General features: G+C 37.6%; 1 long non-coding RNA gene across 3 annotated transcripts; it reads right to left on the reverse strand.

Moving 5' to 3' along the window:
• Positions 1 to 4,399: 4,399 nt before the first annotated feature.
• Positions 4,400 to 15,157, reverse strand: LOC127380066 (uncharacterized). Of its 3 annotated transcripts, none has more exons than XR_007888419.1 (3): positions 14,973 to 15,157; positions 14,047 to 14,488; positions 4,400 to 10,164 (listed from the first exon to the last, which is right to left on the reverse strand). It is a non-coding gene; the product is annotated as an uncharacterized LOC127380066 (long non-coding RNA). The 3 variants fall into 3 exon arrangements; XR_007888420.1 differs by having other exon boundaries at positions 4,400 to 5,424; positions 10,051 to 14,488; XR_007888418.1 differs by having other exon boundaries at positions 4,400 to 14,488.
• Positions 15,158 to 17,654: the final 2,497 nt, after the last annotated feature.

Raw genomic sequence — 17,654 nt, forward strand, 5'->3', positions numbered from 1 at the left:
GAAGGGGAAGAAGTTGCCCAAGGAGGAGTTTCCCTGCAACCCATGGCAAGATGGCAGCTGTCCCCCTGCACTCGTGGAGGAGCATGGTGGAACATTCCCTGAAGGAGCCAGGAGGGGTGAACTTGGCCACTGGACTTAGATTTTGTGACCAGAGGATTTGCTGCCTGTGGACTCTGATTGAGCAGCCTTGGAAGACCCCAGCACCATGATGTGCCTCATAGCCTCATCCAGTTTTATTTGGGCTGAATTTTTCTTGAAGGACACAAAGCTAAGGCAAACACTTTATATACCTATATATAATTTTCTATATATAATTTTCATGCTTCAATTGATAATGAGTTAATGATATTAAGTAAAAATATGACTTTTGGTAAATGTCTTTAGGTTTTGAAATCAAATCTTAAGCTTTGGCAGTGGCCTTATTGAGGTGGGACAACCACCTTCCAGAGCTGGCCAAACAAAAACCTCTGAAAAACTCCTAGGGATCCCAGGAACTGAAAGCAGGGAAAGATTATTAAATTCTATGCATACTTGTAAAAGGGACATGATGTGAAAATTCACTGGCAGTCTTGACTCTTGCATCTTTATGTTCTTAGGGTGCTTGAACTCACAGCCTTAAACTTCTGATATCTTTCTGAGTTTCTATGTGTTTTGAAAGTAGAATTTAAATATATATATATATGTAATAAGGCATTGTAGATAGCAAGATAAGTAGCTGAGGCAGATGAAAAAAGTAGACGTATCCTGTTTATGTCTTTATATGCAGCATTTGCAATTTATTTGCAGTCTGCATAACATTTAGAGGGCTATGTTGTTGGATTTGGGACTTTGGCCATTATAAATTGTTGGCCACCAACATTTGATTTTGAGATATTTTTTTTTAAATAACATTGATTAATTTTCCTCTAATTAATTTTCTGCGTTCATATAGAAATTTAGAACTACATCATTCTCTTTAGATTAATATTATTATAATTGCCCTCCCTTGATTTGTAACATAATAACTGCAATTTGTCTCATTATTTTCCATCTTCTGTTTCAAGCAAGTATCAGTGATAGAAATTTAATAGCGAGAGGTTTGAACAGAGGCAGAGGAAATATGCCTCTCCACACCAGGGTGCCCCCCAGCAGCAACTCGCTCATGGGCTAGCACATTTCCTGTGAACATAGTAGTGCAAAGACAACAAAACTTGCCTTTAAATGGTAAAAGACCTCAGACCTCCAGCTAAGACCAATTTAGGTGCTTGAGCCAGTCTTCTGGTAATATATGAAGGGAGTTTACTGGCGATGGACCTTTGGCGAGGGCTGTCTGAGACATTCAGGAGTCAGAGTGTTGATAAAGCGTGGTATTTTTTTCTATCCTGTTAGCATGTCTGTCCTTTAATAATATTTTATATTACTTCTCAAATGAGCCTCAAGTTCAGGACAGGTCACATCTTGTTTAATACACACTGAAACTAGAGTAAATTAACACAAATATTTCCTACACTATACTAGACCAAGATTAAGTTATCCTGCTTTTAAAATACAGTAATCAGTCTTCTGATATGATACTGTTCCAGACCATTTAATCTGTATAGTTCCTTCAGAAAGCAATATTTCTGAATGCTTAACAAAACATTCCTGGAACAAGAAGTCATTCCGCATCTCACCCTTTGAGCCTCAAAAATCAATTGTGCTTGTTGCATGTGTGTTTTATTTTATTTGGCTCATTGTTTCCCTTAGTTTGGAGATCAAAAAGTGAATCTGTACTGTAAAAATAAGCCCTGTGTGCGTCCAAAGGAAGAAAAGGGAAGAGGATGGGGACCATTTCATCATGTATGGGTTTTATCTAACAGCTCTATTAACAGTGTGCTTCAGATGCTTTGCATTAAAACTTAATACAAAGAATGTTGAATGAGTGCCAAAATCAACTGCATTTTCTGATAAATGTTATCACTGCGCCAAAGTTGTGATTTATTCTGACATAAAATTGCTTGCCTGCAATTAAAGGTTCATTATTCTACCCTAAGTAAACACTAATCATAAGGATTTAAAAGATCATAATCGTTTGTATAAATTCGATGATCAACTTTTATTGTCCTCGTTATATGCTTCTAACAGCCATTACACAGTCATATTAATATTGATAATTTCCAAAGGCCTATATTAAATTATCTATTTTTGTCTCATTCCAGTAGCAGCCTGAACTTAGATCCTGTCTTCACCAATCTGCTCCACCATTTTCCTATTGCATGGTTTGTCTTGTTGTGCCTACCCATCTCTCTTCCTTCATCTACGAAGTCATGCTACTCTCTCACTTGTTCTAGGGCTAACATATATTTTTACAGAGAATAACACAAGTGGGGTGAAAGCTGGGACTGGGGAAAGAAAGAAGGAGCTAAGAGATCCCTGAAGAAAAAGACACACTGAATTTCCAAGTGCAGAGGTGATGACATAGCTGCTGGAACACATTGCCTCAGAACACTGAAAGAAGCTTCTTATCTACTTCTGCTGTATTACCACACATCAGTAACCTCAACAATTTTTCCTCTTGGTCTCTAACTGAATGTGAAATGTCCTGGGAGGTTTGTGCAAAAGAAGGTGGTAACTTTTTAGGTGGACTGAGTTTAAAGTAGCCATGCTTTGCCAAAAATAAATTAATTCTAAAGGGCCAAAAGACTTAAACTCTCCCTGTTGACTAATTTTTCTGTTATTTTGTATTTTAAAAATAGAAATAAACACAAAAGCAAGCCTGGAAATACTACTTAATCAATTGAGCAAAGTGTAATAGATATTTACCCAGTTAAGAAGTCAAGAGGCAGAAAATGCCAAAGGTTGCAAGCATAACCTTAATTCAATTAGTCTTTATTCCAGCCATAGTTAGTGGTTATTTGGTCAAAATATATGATTCTATTCCCTACCTCAAGTTTACTGAGCTAATTGCACAGCTCAAGCAGAAGCCACGTGAGACAACTGTTCAGAGATGGTCTCTCTCATTGTGCTACCTGGAGCAACAGACCAGCTTTGTCTGTGGGACAGGTTGACATTTTATGTACCAACATCCCAGACTCTTACTGAAGCAACAGAATGTAGGATTTCATGTAATATATAGATACAGAGATATAATTTAGAATTTAATATGGAACACAGGACTTTGTTTACTCTTAACTGTTAACCATCACAGTGTGATTGTTGGTATGAATTTTCACAACCTTCATACTTGCAGGTGCAATCCTCACTAAAAATGTTTTTCACTGTGGAGAGATCACTCCACAAATCTCAGCATTAGTTTGATGAAGTTTTATGTGTGCAATATGTATCCATACTGATTAAAAATACTTATCTCGTCTACATTATATATCCATGAAATAAAGAGCAGAAATTAAGCATAAATTGCCTGCCTTCCCAAAGTGCATTTCTCGTGTGACAGACATAGTGTTTTAATTGCCAACTCAAGAGCTAAGAAGTCAAGATGTGCCATAATTGGTTTGTCCATGTGTCCTTTAATCTGTTGTTCTGCATATTCTCAGGTATGTGATAGTACGCATTATTTAATTAAATGAGCACACAATCATTTGTCCTCAGGAAAAGTGAACATTTGCAAGCAACGCATGCAAAATATTTCATTCTTATGCAGAATCCAATTAATTTCTGAATGCAATTTGTCAGCATGGTTGTGAGGGTTTTTTTAATTGTCCTAGTTAATTATGGTAATCCAGTGGTATTACTCTGTCTTTACTCTGCTATTAAAAGAAACAAGCTTCTCATGCTAAAATAAAGTTGTTTCCTTTTCTTCCTTGGGAATGTATGTGATTTGTACTGGATCATGACTAGATATTTGTGAGTCTTAATGAATTTGTCTTGCTGGTGGCCTTGAGGAGAAAAGGGATTTAATCAAATGATGTAACATTATCTAAGCAAGAACTAAATAACCATGTTCATATTATTCTTATGAGCACTTCAGTTAACCCCAGGGAGACTACTCATCTGAAACAAATGAACAGGATTTAGCTTTCTGATTGCTAACTAGTTTCTGGGATGTAAAAATGGATATCCACATAGTCTGAAATTGACCTGAGGACAGAATTTTAATCCTGAGGAACATTCTTCCAATTTAAATGACTGACAACTCATTAAATGCAAAGGTTACTTCTGATAATGTCATCTAGCAGTTCATCCAATTCAAAAAGACCTTTGTCTGTTAACTAGTATGTGAATTTTAGCACTTTGACCCAAGGTATGTCCTTTGATTACGCTTGTACTGCATGTAAGGCACAGGGTTGCAGCCTCAAGGCACTCAGTGGCAGTGGCTTTGCCATTAATCATAGAAAGACATAATTTGCAATTGAACCAACTGGAGCAGTAAGATCTGGGACAAAGTCATAGCAGAATTCACTGAACCTCAAAAATTCAAAACTAGATTGAGACTTTGGCCTTTATTCATCAGATATCACAAGTTCTTGCAACAGGGCTTACATAACCTGCAGCAGATGCTGTAATACATAAACAAATTGTATTGAACTAAGAGGAAATAAGAGTTGATGTCTGAACTGTGAATGTCTTCACTTCTATGCATTTGGTTTTACTCCTAAAAAAAGAATTAGACTTTTGGTGGTGGCTGGTGGGAAAACAGAGCTTTGCAGGAATTCAGTGTCACAGATACATTTTCTGCCACGAGCAGATGTTTACCCCTCAGGAAGAAACAAGTGCATTTTCAAATTGCTATGATTATTAAAGTGAAGTCTCAACCACATACTTGCAGAAGTAATTTACAAAAGTGCATTAAGAAAAATAAATTTTAAAAAATAAAAATGTACATTACACCATCTAAAGCAAACACAAGAGTTACTTCTTCTATAATAAATTCTGCATGAATTTCTGGTTTGCTTGGAAGATGTTTTAATCTGCTTTTGTAATTATCTTCCTCTTCTCTTAGTCTACATGTCAGTGCATACCCAGTGGGATGAATTAGATATACGATAAAAAACAGGTTCCATTAAACTTCGGTTTCTTCAAACCCAAGGAGACATTGCAGAGAACCACATTTCACAGAGGACGTGTCAGCAGAAGGGATTGCCCATGTCTCAGTGTTTCTTCTATTAAATTTGTCCTGTCAGAAAGTGTAAATAGTTGTTCAGCTTGGTTTCTCAATGTTTGTCAGGATCTCCAGAGGACTGCTGTGGCACTGGATGACCAGCTCAGAGCTCTCAAAGGGGCTGGTGGCATTTGGGCTCTTAGGGGACAGTCAAAGGGAGGAGGAGGGCAGTGCTGGGCAGCTGACAATCCAGGCATCAGCAGCTCACCATGTGCCTTCTACACATTTCCACAAGAATGAACAGAACCGTAGCCAAATATTTCCCAGAGTTTGAATTTGGGGTTTTGTGGTCCACAGCCTTCAGGGGCAGCAGTCTTTGTTACGCATCATTACATTTTCTCGACCCTCTTTAATAAATGAGAAATAAAACACAGTGAATTCCAGGATTAAGCAGCTGAAAGTGGGTTCCGCCAAGAGTGCTGAGACCCATTGCAGCCAGAGAAGGTGGTTTCATGTGTGATTTTGAATCCGATCTTGTCTTTACCCAGCCTCACCTGTTAGCATATTCCTAAGAGCATAGCTCTCACCTGTCAAGTGTCCCAGTCCTTCTAGCTGGCAGCAAGACTGATTGCAGCTTCTGAAAATTACTACAGCAGTCCCTATTTCCATCTTTTTTTACTGCTGTCAGGCATTGCACCCTTCCTGTGCTGCCCGAATTTATCTGCCTGTGTAAACTCCCGTCCTCAGCAAGGAGGGAGCCCATCTCCCATTGTGGGCTCTGTGGCAGCAGAGCACTGTATCCCTATGTCTGAGGGCATGTGGGTCCCGGAGCCCCACAGAGATGCAGGGTTTCCAAAGGAAGCTGGGCACCCCAGAGTTAAGTCCTCATGCTTTATCCCAAAGGATTGTCATTCCATTTGACTCTCACTGCTAACTGTTACAGGGATGACTGACTTTCAGAAACACAAATCTTTGAAATTTTTATAGGTAAGTGAAAAGAACTGGCTAAAAGCTCATCTTTGATGAGGATTGGGGAAAGATAATTAGGAAACTGCCTTCCCTAGATTTCATTTGGTATTCCACAAATACAGAAGCAAAAGAGGGAGCCATGACAGAGCAACTGTTTGCATTTGCTTTGGGACCTGGGTCCAAAGAGGTGATCTTGGGGACATCCAAAAAATCCACTCCATCTATTGTGCAGAGCAATCGCAGTAACAACACAAGCTTTCAGGTGCAAACAATTAGAAGAGAGCAGAAAGACTGGAGTCCAGAACTGCTACCAGGGAAAAAGTTGTGTGACCATGGCTGCAAACACTTCAGCTTGACTGAGCTATAAGCTGAGCTGGAAAGACCAAAGGCAAGAAGTGAAGCAAGGTTGTAGAGGAACATCAAGCAATGAGACATCTTACCCCAGCTCTGCTAAAAGCATGTGTTTTAAACAACAGCTGTTTTCTATAAAATTGACTTGAAAATTGGTATCTTCCTACTTCTGAGAGAATTTGTTCACTTCATCTTTTTACTGGCAAAAATTCTATTATTGCTTTTCATCCCTGCCAGCCCTGCAGAGCCACCTCGGTGCTGGGGAGTTGAACCAGAGTCTATTTTGGCATAAAGCAGAAAGGACACAGCTTGATCTCAGATCCCAGGGTGAATTTTCAGTGCTGGCAGTCAAGATAGTCATGGTTTTATTTGTAAATTAAAAGAGAGGTCGACTGGAAAGTCATAGGGTGAAAAAGAAAGAAAAAAGCAAATATGGAACCCTACCATGCCATTTATAGTCTCTTTATAGATGAGAGCACAGTTTATGCAATGTTATTTGAGTTATAAATAATATTATTGTTTGTTTCAGCCAAAAAGCTGTAGCTCATTTAATTAAGAGAATGAATGTGTTTCTGTTGTGTTACACATTTTTTGGTAGTAAAATAAATCTTTAAGGATAATCTATGGAAAAGTTACTACAGTGGCAGGCTAGTAAAAGAACTTATACAAAGTATTTCCAGTAGGAACAAAATGGAGGTTTATCAGATCTCTTTGTTCCTTTAAACCAAATAGCTGAAAAAAGCCCCAAATTTTAAAGAAAAAGAAATGAAAGGAGAAGTGTGAATTGATAGATTTGATGTTGGATTGCAATGTTAAAAATTGATCATTTGTACCAATAAGTCTGGAACAAAGGCTTAGTCATTTTCTAAATTGGTTCAACACTCAGCATGTCCCTTCCCTTGGCTGCTGTGTGGTGCATACTCAGCAGTAAGCTATACAATATTATATCAGTCTTTAATGCTCACTTATTTCAAGCACCATTGATAAGGAATTACTATAAGATGTCAAACAGAAATGTTCACTGCAAAAGAGAAAGAAACATTCTTTTTTCAAATATTAGAAATGAAAACACTGTGCAAAACCACAGATACAGCAAAAAAATATGTCACGCTGCCCAGAAATCTGAGATGGCAACAGCAGAAGATTTGTGGTACTTCTCTGAGCCACATAAACGCTGACATTTAATTTTTACAAAGCTTATGTGAATGTTGTTTTTTTTTTCCTTGAAAGAAAATAAGAAAAGACTTTTAATAAAAATAAATTAGTAAGTACTAGAAAACAATAATTTATAACATCAGGTTGCAATAAATGGAACAGATCATTTCCATAGGAGTAAGGGAGAGGGGGGAAGATTGAGGAAGAAAAACATTCTTGTGAGGCAAGGTTAATGAGGCAAGAGGATAGGATTTAATTTTTAATTAATTGATCCACCTAGTGAATATCTACAGCAACACATACAGCAGGGTGTCATGAGCTATTTCCATGGCTCCTTAATGTGGCTGTCTTTTTGCATAGTGAAGGGGCAGAGAATGGATACTAACAGGCCTCTCCCCCTTGGATCCAGAGACCAAAGTCCAAGCTCTGGTCTGTATTGGTGCCAAAGGCCATTTTCAATAAAACCAGTTATAAATAGAAACTCATCTGTTGAAGCCAGGGCCTCAAAGGCAACTGGATGTGATGCTGGCCACCTCACACTCCTGGCTGTCACTAGTTAGAGAAAATAGCATATTTTGGTCATGGTTGTTTGGAGACCCAGATAGGCAGACCTTTGACTCATTTTGTTACATCCTGTAGAGGGGTTAGTGACCTGGATTTACATTAGCAGGGACAAGTGATGTTACAAGTATATCCTGTTGATAGTTGATCGCAAGGGTCTCAGGGTAATCTAAGAAAATCAAAGCCAAGAGGACAAGGCTACTTCTGTTGCTTAAACTAAAGTGAATGTATAAACCTAGGTCTTGGAAAGTAATCTAGATTGTTATTATTTTATAATAAATGTTGGTCATATTATTATTTCAGTCATCTAAGGACCACAACCAGCAATTTCTAGTTTTAGGAGCTAGCAGACTTGTGGTGAATGTACATTGGGTCAATTAACCTGGGAAAAAACAAGTCCAGCTGGCACTGAAACTGAAAATAAAACAAAGAGCACCCTCTCCACACACACACAAAAAAACCCAAACCAAAACAGAACTACAGATAAATTATTGCTTGTGGAGGAAGGCTAGAGGTGTCAGGAAGTCAGGGCACAGCTCATATAACCTGTGATGAACTATGCTGCCATAGGGTCACAATTTACCTTATCTCTACTCTGAGCAGAGAGGCAGTCAAAACTGAGCACAACAAGCAGCTTAAAGAAACTTTTGAATGGTAATGAAGGTGTAAATTGTCACTCAGCTTCTGAGGCAGGCACTCTTCAGTGGGGTTTCACCAGTAGGAGCTGAACCATCCCTTCTCACCAGAGAAGCAGCACTTTTTGTACTGAGGAACAGTCATGGCAAGGGAGTAAAATCCAAGATTTAATACAGCACTTAGAGCAGCATATCTGGGATGGAGGCCACCAGTTCTGGTGGGGGTCTGGGTTGGAGCCTGCTGATGCCTGCAGCACTCAGCCGCAGCCCCCACCAGGGAGAGGGCACCCTTTCTGGGGGACAGGGAGCCAGGATGGAGGCTTCACCCAGCAGACTCAGACTCCAAGGCAGGGAAATATGTGCCCATGAGCCTCACCACAGCTGGGGTTACCTGGGACCAGGTTATGTCACCAAGGTACAGTAGTTGCCAGGGACCATACCTTCCTCACTCCAAACATAAATAGCCCTCCGTGAAAGCAAGTAAATAGAAAACCAGTGGAGAAACAGTGTTGTAATAAAAATATATTACATCTGAGGTGGATGTACTTCATCAGTAAATTTATAAATAAGATTTTTAAACATTTTCAGTGAAGAAATGTGTTAGTTTGTAAGAAAGAAAACACTTCCTTCTGGTGAAATGAAGATGTGCTGATTGACGAGGAGGACTTTAGGCTTATTAAAATACTTTGAGGCTTTAAGAGAATCTCTGCCTCTGCTACCAAAAATATTCACAATATACTTGAGGTTTTTGAGTTTCTATACCACAGAGAGAAGACCTTCCTGAACCATCTAATTTTGGAATAGCATGAAGTCTCAGGGCAGATTAAGGGAGCATGCCAAGGTAATAAATCATTCACTGCTTAGCAAAGAGGAAGAATTTGTGGACTTCAGCATGGAAGCAGAGAATTTATAGAAGTTTTAGGAGTTTTAACCTTTTAACTTGACTGGATTTTCACTCTTCATACCTGAGACACATAATATAGTGGAAGGGTATCAATCTAGATTACCTTAACTGTATTAATATAATTCTACTGAATACTTTATAGTGAAAAGTAGCATTTTTGCAAGATCTCAGGTCATCAGCAGAAGGAAAACTGAAAAGGACAGTTAAGTATCCTGAATTTGTAGGGAGTGTAGGGACTCAGTGACATTTTGGAAGAGCTCCATAATGTGTTTGCTACTATTTTTGCTATCAAGAGGGGGGGGGCTGTCTAAACTTACATTTTAAGATAATAATCACAAGCCAATGAAGAGTAAAGTTCAGTAATACATTAATATTCTAAAACGCATCTAGTTATGGTCCTTTTCCTATACTGTATAGCAAAGTATTTTTGAAACACAATTTGGAATTGACACGTTTACCTCATATTCATGTGTATTTCTTCAGAAATGTTTGCCTTATCTTAGAAGCAGCATATCTGCAATGTGATGCAGGGGTTGCTATGGTGAGTTCACAGCTCTTATTTAATGCTGTACCTGAGTAAATAGACATTGTAACAATTTCTGTTAGAGGTGCTATTAGTAAAGTTATGTCAGCATTTCCAGCAAAAATACTTGTTTTCCTGTTGCAACTTGGCCAAAAGACAGAAACACCACCCTGTTCCTAGACCAAATCCACAGAAGTCCACACTCTTCTACTGTATTATTTTTCACAGATGGAGTTTCTGAAATCCTCTGTCATTAAAAAATAATAATAATAATTTAAAAAATCAGTGGATTTATTTCTGTTCTTTAGTAGCTAATGATTTTGATTACAATTATGGGACTTTCATTTAGATAAAATAATCAGAAAAAATTGGGGCTCAGTTTTCATGTCCATGTTCCAGTCTGTGCCAGTGGGCATTCAGTCAGGCATTAATTGCATTAGTTGTTTTACAGCCCTTCTGCACTGCCAAAGTGGCATAAAGAGACTTCTGAGCAAAGGAGAACCAAATCCATAGTTCTTGTATATAATGACTCCATTTAATGAAACGGAATCAGAAATTTAACTTGTAGACTCCGGTACATTCTTTTTGAGCAATTATTTCAGTCACTCTACAGGATGACACATAAGAAAGCAAAGCATTGCTGGAAGTAATTGGATATGTTAATATTTCTGGCACCTATTTTTCTGATCATTTACTGTGGAAAAGAGGAAATTTCTGAGAATACTTTTTATCTATGAGCTCCCGTGTGCATGTCAGGATAACTTTTTTTGGATACATTTTTATGTTGACCTGATTAAATGTTTTGCTTTTGTGAGGTTTTTTTAATTAAAATAATTTTGTAGAAAATGTAAAATAACGTTCGTAGGAAGTGTGTGTATTTGGCAAAATCCCTTATACCAAGTGATATTTTGAAAGATATTTCTACAAAAGTCTTTCTAAATAAATATATATGTTTACTCAAAATTGTGCATTTTAAGGATCTGGAAGAGCCAAAATTTGCAGTAAAAAAAAATAACATTATCTTTTCCAATTTGCCCATAAGGCTGCCTATAATACTGGGACTTGCTTATGTGCTTGCATGTTGACCTTATGAAGACTACAGGTTTAAGTGGAACAGTTTCTTCTGTGCTCCAAGTCAGCCAGGAGGAGTGGATACTCATTACTGAATTGGCTGAACCGTGTGGCTGAACAAACACATCTTTCTCCCAAGTCAGGAAGAACACAGTTGGATAGAGAAACTCAAACAAATCATACATGTACATCATTAGCTGGTAATGAGAAGGGAAGGCTATTTTTTGAGAATTTACTCCCACAGTCAGAAAAGGGCTGCAATGTGTTTCAGATGTTGCCTTGAAATAGACTGGGTTTTTACAGAGCATAAATCAAAGCCCTTCATGTTAAATTGAGTTATAGAGATCCTTGAAATAATTTTGATAACGTTTTGGGGGGTGACTCTTTTGAAGTGCTGCAGCATTTGGATGTTACCTCCTAACTTGTGACTCAGTTTCTGCAACACCATATGATAGGGTAGATATCAAGCTCCACAAAATCAAGTATTACAGCACTAGAAGAGGAGAAATAAATCATGCACTTTCAACCTTTGGTTGTAAGGCCTTCTTTCCAAATACAAGCCAGCACCTAATGGCACATTATCTAACATTCAGGTCCAAAAGCTGCAACACTAAACATTTTAGAAAATACGATCCAGCAATATAAACAAAGGAGTAATATAACACAATGAATTCTACAGGTCTTAAGGCACCTACCTATGAGCAGAATATCCAGCCTATCCACTTTTCAAAATATTATCACCATGAAGCACAAATAATTAATCTTTTCTTTCCCATTAAAATCCTGTATTCATATTTTGCCTACTGATTATTTTCAGTCTTATTCATCTATATCTAAAAATTTCTTCTAAGACAGTGGGTCAGTGTATTCTGTCTTTCTCTCACTATCTCTTTCCTTCATTTGTGCATATGAAAATGGGGCACGAAGGACTGGAAGAGGAAAGCTAAGTTCTATATTTAAGTTTCTTAATCAGAAAGCAGTTTTCATACCCCACAGGTAAATACCTACATAATGCAGCAGGGTAAAGTAAAGCATCTCTGTCAGTCCCATTCATTATGAGAAACAGAGAGGGTTTTCAAATAAGTGGAACCCAGAAAGCAGCAGTTGAGCTACCTTGAAAAAAGCAACAGAAACCAGTGTGATGTGTCAGGGCAACATGCTAAGAGCAAAGTCCCATCATCCCTTAGGGGGCTGATGCCTGCCTGTTGACACAGCTGACACTTCTCTGGTTTCCTTATGGACAGTACAAACCAGAATGCATTCAAAGTATAAACTTGAGATGACAAAGGTGTGGATTAAATAACCATACCTTTTCTAAGACACAATTCATAATTTGCACTTAACCAGAAATTTTTGTTGCTTTTGGATTTTGATAAATGTAGTACTTCATAGTGAACTTCACTAGTATCTAAGACTTCTTGGTTTTACCTTAATTATTCTGATAATAGAAATTTCATTATGTAAATCTGTACACATGACCTCATGTGTTACATCTTTCCTAAGTGTCTTATGAACCACCAGTGAGCAACAGATTCCAGATCTTGAGCACCATGTAACAGATACCCTTTCTACATATTTTACATTATTTTAGTCTTCTGCTGTAAACTGTTGGCACCAGAAAGCAAAAATTCAGAACCATGGTGTGATGATTTTTATAATTTAAAAAATCAATAGTATTATCAAAGTGTGTAAAATTCAGTGAAGTGGAAGATACATCATCTTGCCGATATTCTGAATTTAACTTTCAAATCATGGGAGGCACAGCCTTGTGTGAGTTATCAGTTGCTAGACCATATCAAAGCTAAATAGTTCGGAGTTAGAAGGAAGAATACATTTCAGAATTAAAGAAATCTGCTAAGAATGTTTAAGAGTATTACATGAAGATCAGATATACAATTACAAGATGAGCACTTCTGCAGCATTTTAGTCAGTCAAAACATTCTAGAACTACTAACTGACTTGCACAAAGTAATACATAGGAAATTGTTATCACATTTTTCCTCTGATCAGAACTGATGTCATGTGTCATTACCACTGATGAGGTTTGCAAGTAGTAGTAGTCAGAATTACCATCTAGACTTGAGTATTCATTTGATTATTTGGATTTCATAACCACCATGGACAGTTTCACTGTTAAAAATGGTAGAATTAGCCCATTTTACTTCACGGTTAGTTTGCTTCAAAATAAAAAGAACATTCTGTAACTTTGAAACAAAAATTACAACGCCTTCTTATTTTTCTAGCAATTCATGACCTTAATTTACAGAACACTTTTGATTTCTAGTGTAGTTAATTTTCTCCTTTTTTTTCCTTTAATTTTTCCAGCAAGTAGATCTGAAAATTTAAAAGTAGTATTTCAGAAATTGGTGCAAAAGGCATTGAAGATGAGGAGAAAAGACAAGCTAAATTAACAAGACAGAGAAAATTGCACTATGAAACCAAAAGCTGACACTTAAGGAACAAATCTTTGTTTCTCTAGCCCAAGTCCTGTTAGGAGATATGGTTTTACCCTGCTGCTTTTAAACAACATTAGTGGGTAATGTTCTGGTTTTTGAAATTGGGAGAAGCAAAACTGCTGGATGCTGCAGGAATGTAGCTTTTTGGTATTCTTCCTTTTTACAGTGAAAAAATTAGAGGATGATAAGATTAGTCAGACAGATCTTCCTTTGCCACTAATGAGAGTTTAACCTAAAATAGTATCTCAGGATTCAGTCCATGTTTCTACTTTATGATTTATTGCCTACAGACACCAATGCAGGTGGTGCAAAGCAAACAGGAGAGCAAGTGGCTGATGGACACTTTTAGTTTTGTTTGAAACAGGTGTCACAGAACTCTCACAAATGTTAAAAGCATGACTCACCTTGTACTTTGTTTCTCTTTTACTATGAAAAATATCATTCCTGCTTTAGGAAGCTTGTTTTGGTGGCACTTGGAGTACAGCTAAATTAGCTCAGATCTTCTTTCATGAGAGAAGGAAGTTGGTCACATGCATAAATGCTGCCCACAGGAGTAGAAGGGACATTGGGTAAAGCCCTTCCTAACAATTTAATTCTTTGGCTAAAGGTGGAGGAGAGGAGGAGTGACACCACCTCAGCCACAGTCCTTTAACAACCTGCCTTTTGTCACTCCTGGTTCCTCCTTTTTTTGTTGTTGGTTTTTTGTTTGGTAGGTTTTTTGAGCTGGAATGATTGCAGGAAACAGCTCCAAGGGAGAAGGAGCACTTTGAGAAATGTCTTCAGCTAATTAAAGTTAGGTGTTGACAGGCTGAAGTGATTCCCATCCAGACATTGGCAGAAGAAAGGCTAAAACATAGAACAGAAAGGAAATGTAAACTGTAACTGGCTCAGGAGACACAATTTCCCCTCTAGGCACTGAAAAATCTGTTATCACTGATTGCTGTTCTGGATGCTGTGTGAAATTTACTGATAGCTAGGTTCAGCTGCACACATCATAAACCCCTTGATATGATTGTCAGTTGTTTGCAGTTTAATGTAAATCGGAACCAGATCTGAATTTATATTGTGAATTGGACTGATGTTCTCTATACAGTAATTCTTGTTTCCGTCTTGCCAAAGTGGTGAAGAAAAGTAACCAGATCTTTAATATCAAGCCAAATATGGACAAGAAGCAGCTCTATACACAAACACTCCTAGAAATAGAAGTATATTAATTTTCAAGGAGAAATGTCACTGAGCAGTACACACAGACATTGCATCTGTACAGGAATATAGAAGTTTCCCACATTTGTTTTTAAACAGGATTATAGAAAGTAAATTTCTGACTTACCACATAGGACTACTTTCAAAAACAACACAAATTTTGTCTTCTGAGTCTCTTTGTTTTGCTGGAATGGAGGTGGGGAGAAATCCAGCTCAGTTCATCAACATGTTTAAATAGTGCCTTTGAGAAAGGATTCAGAAGCAAATATGTACCGTTGCACTGGACAGCTGCTCTTGTGGATTTCCAGCTAAACAAACATCTATTGCAAGGTATGTCTCATAATGAGGTTGTTTTCTCTAGACTTTTTCTAGGGTCATGGTCATCACCTGGGAATTGTGGCTTTCAGATTTACGAAATTACTAGTCGATATTTGTACAAAATTACACAATAGTATAATAAACAATAGTGGTGCATGAATGTGCATAAAGGCAAAAAATCAATTTCCTGTGAGAATTGTTGATTTCCAGATTTTACTTCAAACTGTACTCAGCTCAAGAGAGCAAGTGACAAAACCGATGTTAAATAATTTTTAACACTTGAAGGAAAAAAAAATACCTGAAAATCAATGGTGGCATAATATAAATATAGCCCTATTTTAACAATAATTGTATAAGTAATTTCTGATTACTTTCAACACGCAAGAGCAAGATAAAGAAACCTGTCTTTGGAGGAATGGTGACTGCTCCTTGCAGTATGCTTGGTCTTCTCTGACATGTTCATTCAGTCTGCTGAGTCAGAAAAAAAGCTGCTAGTAATAGGAGTTGATTAAAAGAAATGCTAATTGCCTATTGGAAGTCAATAGCCATTTTTTCTTTAATACTTAAAATATTTTTTTAAAAAAAATCTCATTAAGTACCATTTTAACCAACATTTGTTTTCCCCTTCAGAAAGACAAAATTCTTCAGTATTGACTTCTTTTCTCAGTGCTTTTACAACTGTCTCATTATAACAGGGTCTCAGCTACTGCCAGGACTCTACACTCACTTCTAAGTTAGATGCTTCAACTGCAGTGAAGTGCCTGGCTTCATTTGTCTCTGATTTTTAGCACCTGTGTTTGAATTGAGAGCTTGATTGACAATTATCTCACCTTGACAGAAGCTTGATTACTTGGGCTATGAAGAGATTCTTTACCCTATTTTGTATAAACAGTTACTTTTTTTTCCCCACTTTTTGACATTAACTCTGACTTATTCCTGAAAAGCAATAGCTACAGTTTTTTATATTAAGCCAAAAACATTAGATGGTTATGGCTGGCCTGGACCTTCAGTGTCTAGTAGTATTACTTCTTGGATTTGCCTACGTTGTTGAAGTTAAAATTCAAAATCCATTTTTCTACAAGAGATCTACTGAGTAAGGATTTGATAAACTCAGTTAATTTAGGATTAAAGAGAGAACAAAAAGCTAGCAATAAAGGCCCTTTGATAGCAGTGGGGGATGAGTAATGGAAAATGTTCTTGCTGTGGACTAAGCAGAGTGTAATTGTTAGAAGAACCAATCTTTCATTAATTGGAAAGGCAGTAAACTCAATCAGTCACAGTGCCAAAATACTGCAGTCCGGTGGAATAATTTTATTGAACTAATTGATTTAATTGTTTTAAGTAATGCTGTTGTAAGAGTCATTATGAAAAAATATTATTAATATAATTTTCTGAAACACAAAACTTTTTGTGAGGCAAGTGAGTTTCATTTAAAAGAAAAAAAAAGGATGAGACAACTTTTGTGGTTTAAAGAGCAACTTGACTGGGTTATATTTAATTGGAAATGATCACTGCTTGATTTTGGATATCATCATGGACAATGTGAAGCATTTTGTGAAGGGTGCTTTGATTACGTTTAGACTGGTTTAAACATTTCTAATGGCATTTTCTCCAAGTCAGAAAATTGGTTTCATTGTACCAGCCTAATCCAGATATAATGGACCATGGAAGCCTGTATCTTACTTCTGGACACCCACCCTCCATCCTCTTTAGCCCTGAAGGGATGTTTTAACAAGTGCTGTAGTTTACTCGCTAGCTCCACAATCAGTTTAAACTGGAATAAGCAGTCCTGGCTTACCTTCCAGTCCTCTGCCTGCTTGTTGCCACTTGCATCTGTCTCTCACTTCTCTTAGATGTCCATGCAGCCACATGGTGAGTGGGAACAGGGCAATGCTCTGGATTCAAACAAGCTTCAGTCAGTTAGGTTTTTTTCCTCCCATATGTATTTATGACTATTTGCAGTCACCAGGGAAGGAAGAGTGAAAACAGTGATTGGGTCAGTGGAAAGTTGGCACTGCCTCTTATAGCATCAGCATTTGTTTATGTTGACTTATTGGGATTGTGGGATTATAGTGTTAGCATCTTGTCTCTGGGGTTCAAACCCAGCCAAGAACTGTGGAGCAAGAAACAGGGGCCCAGATATGTCTGTCACTGGTGCCCTTCCTTTCCCAACAGTGTTTGGACTGATTGAAGAACTTGTCTCATTGACACCAGTTCTGATGCAATACCACTTACATTCAAATGAGGAAGGAGAGTGCTGTATGTAACCCTATAAAAACTGCAAGTGCAGAGTCCTGGCCATGTGTGTGTAATCTTTTTGGGTCTGTAACATTGACAGTAAATATTGACATCGCTGCAAAGCCAAGCAAACTCTTTCAGAGGCTTTCAAGCCACAGCAAACTTTTAGTGCATTTCTAGCAGCATCTCATTGGTTATCAGAACACAATCTTGATGGTGCAAGACCTGCAGGGGAAGACAATGTAATCCATTA

The sequence above is a fragment of the Apus apus genome, chromosome 1, assembly GCF_020740795.1.
Source record: "Apus apus isolate bApuApu2 chromosome 1, bApuApu2.pri.cur, whole genome shotgun sequence".
In the NCBI taxonomy this organism is placed as follows: Eukaryota; Metazoa; Chordata; class Aves; order Apodiformes; family Apodidae; genus Apus; species Apus apus.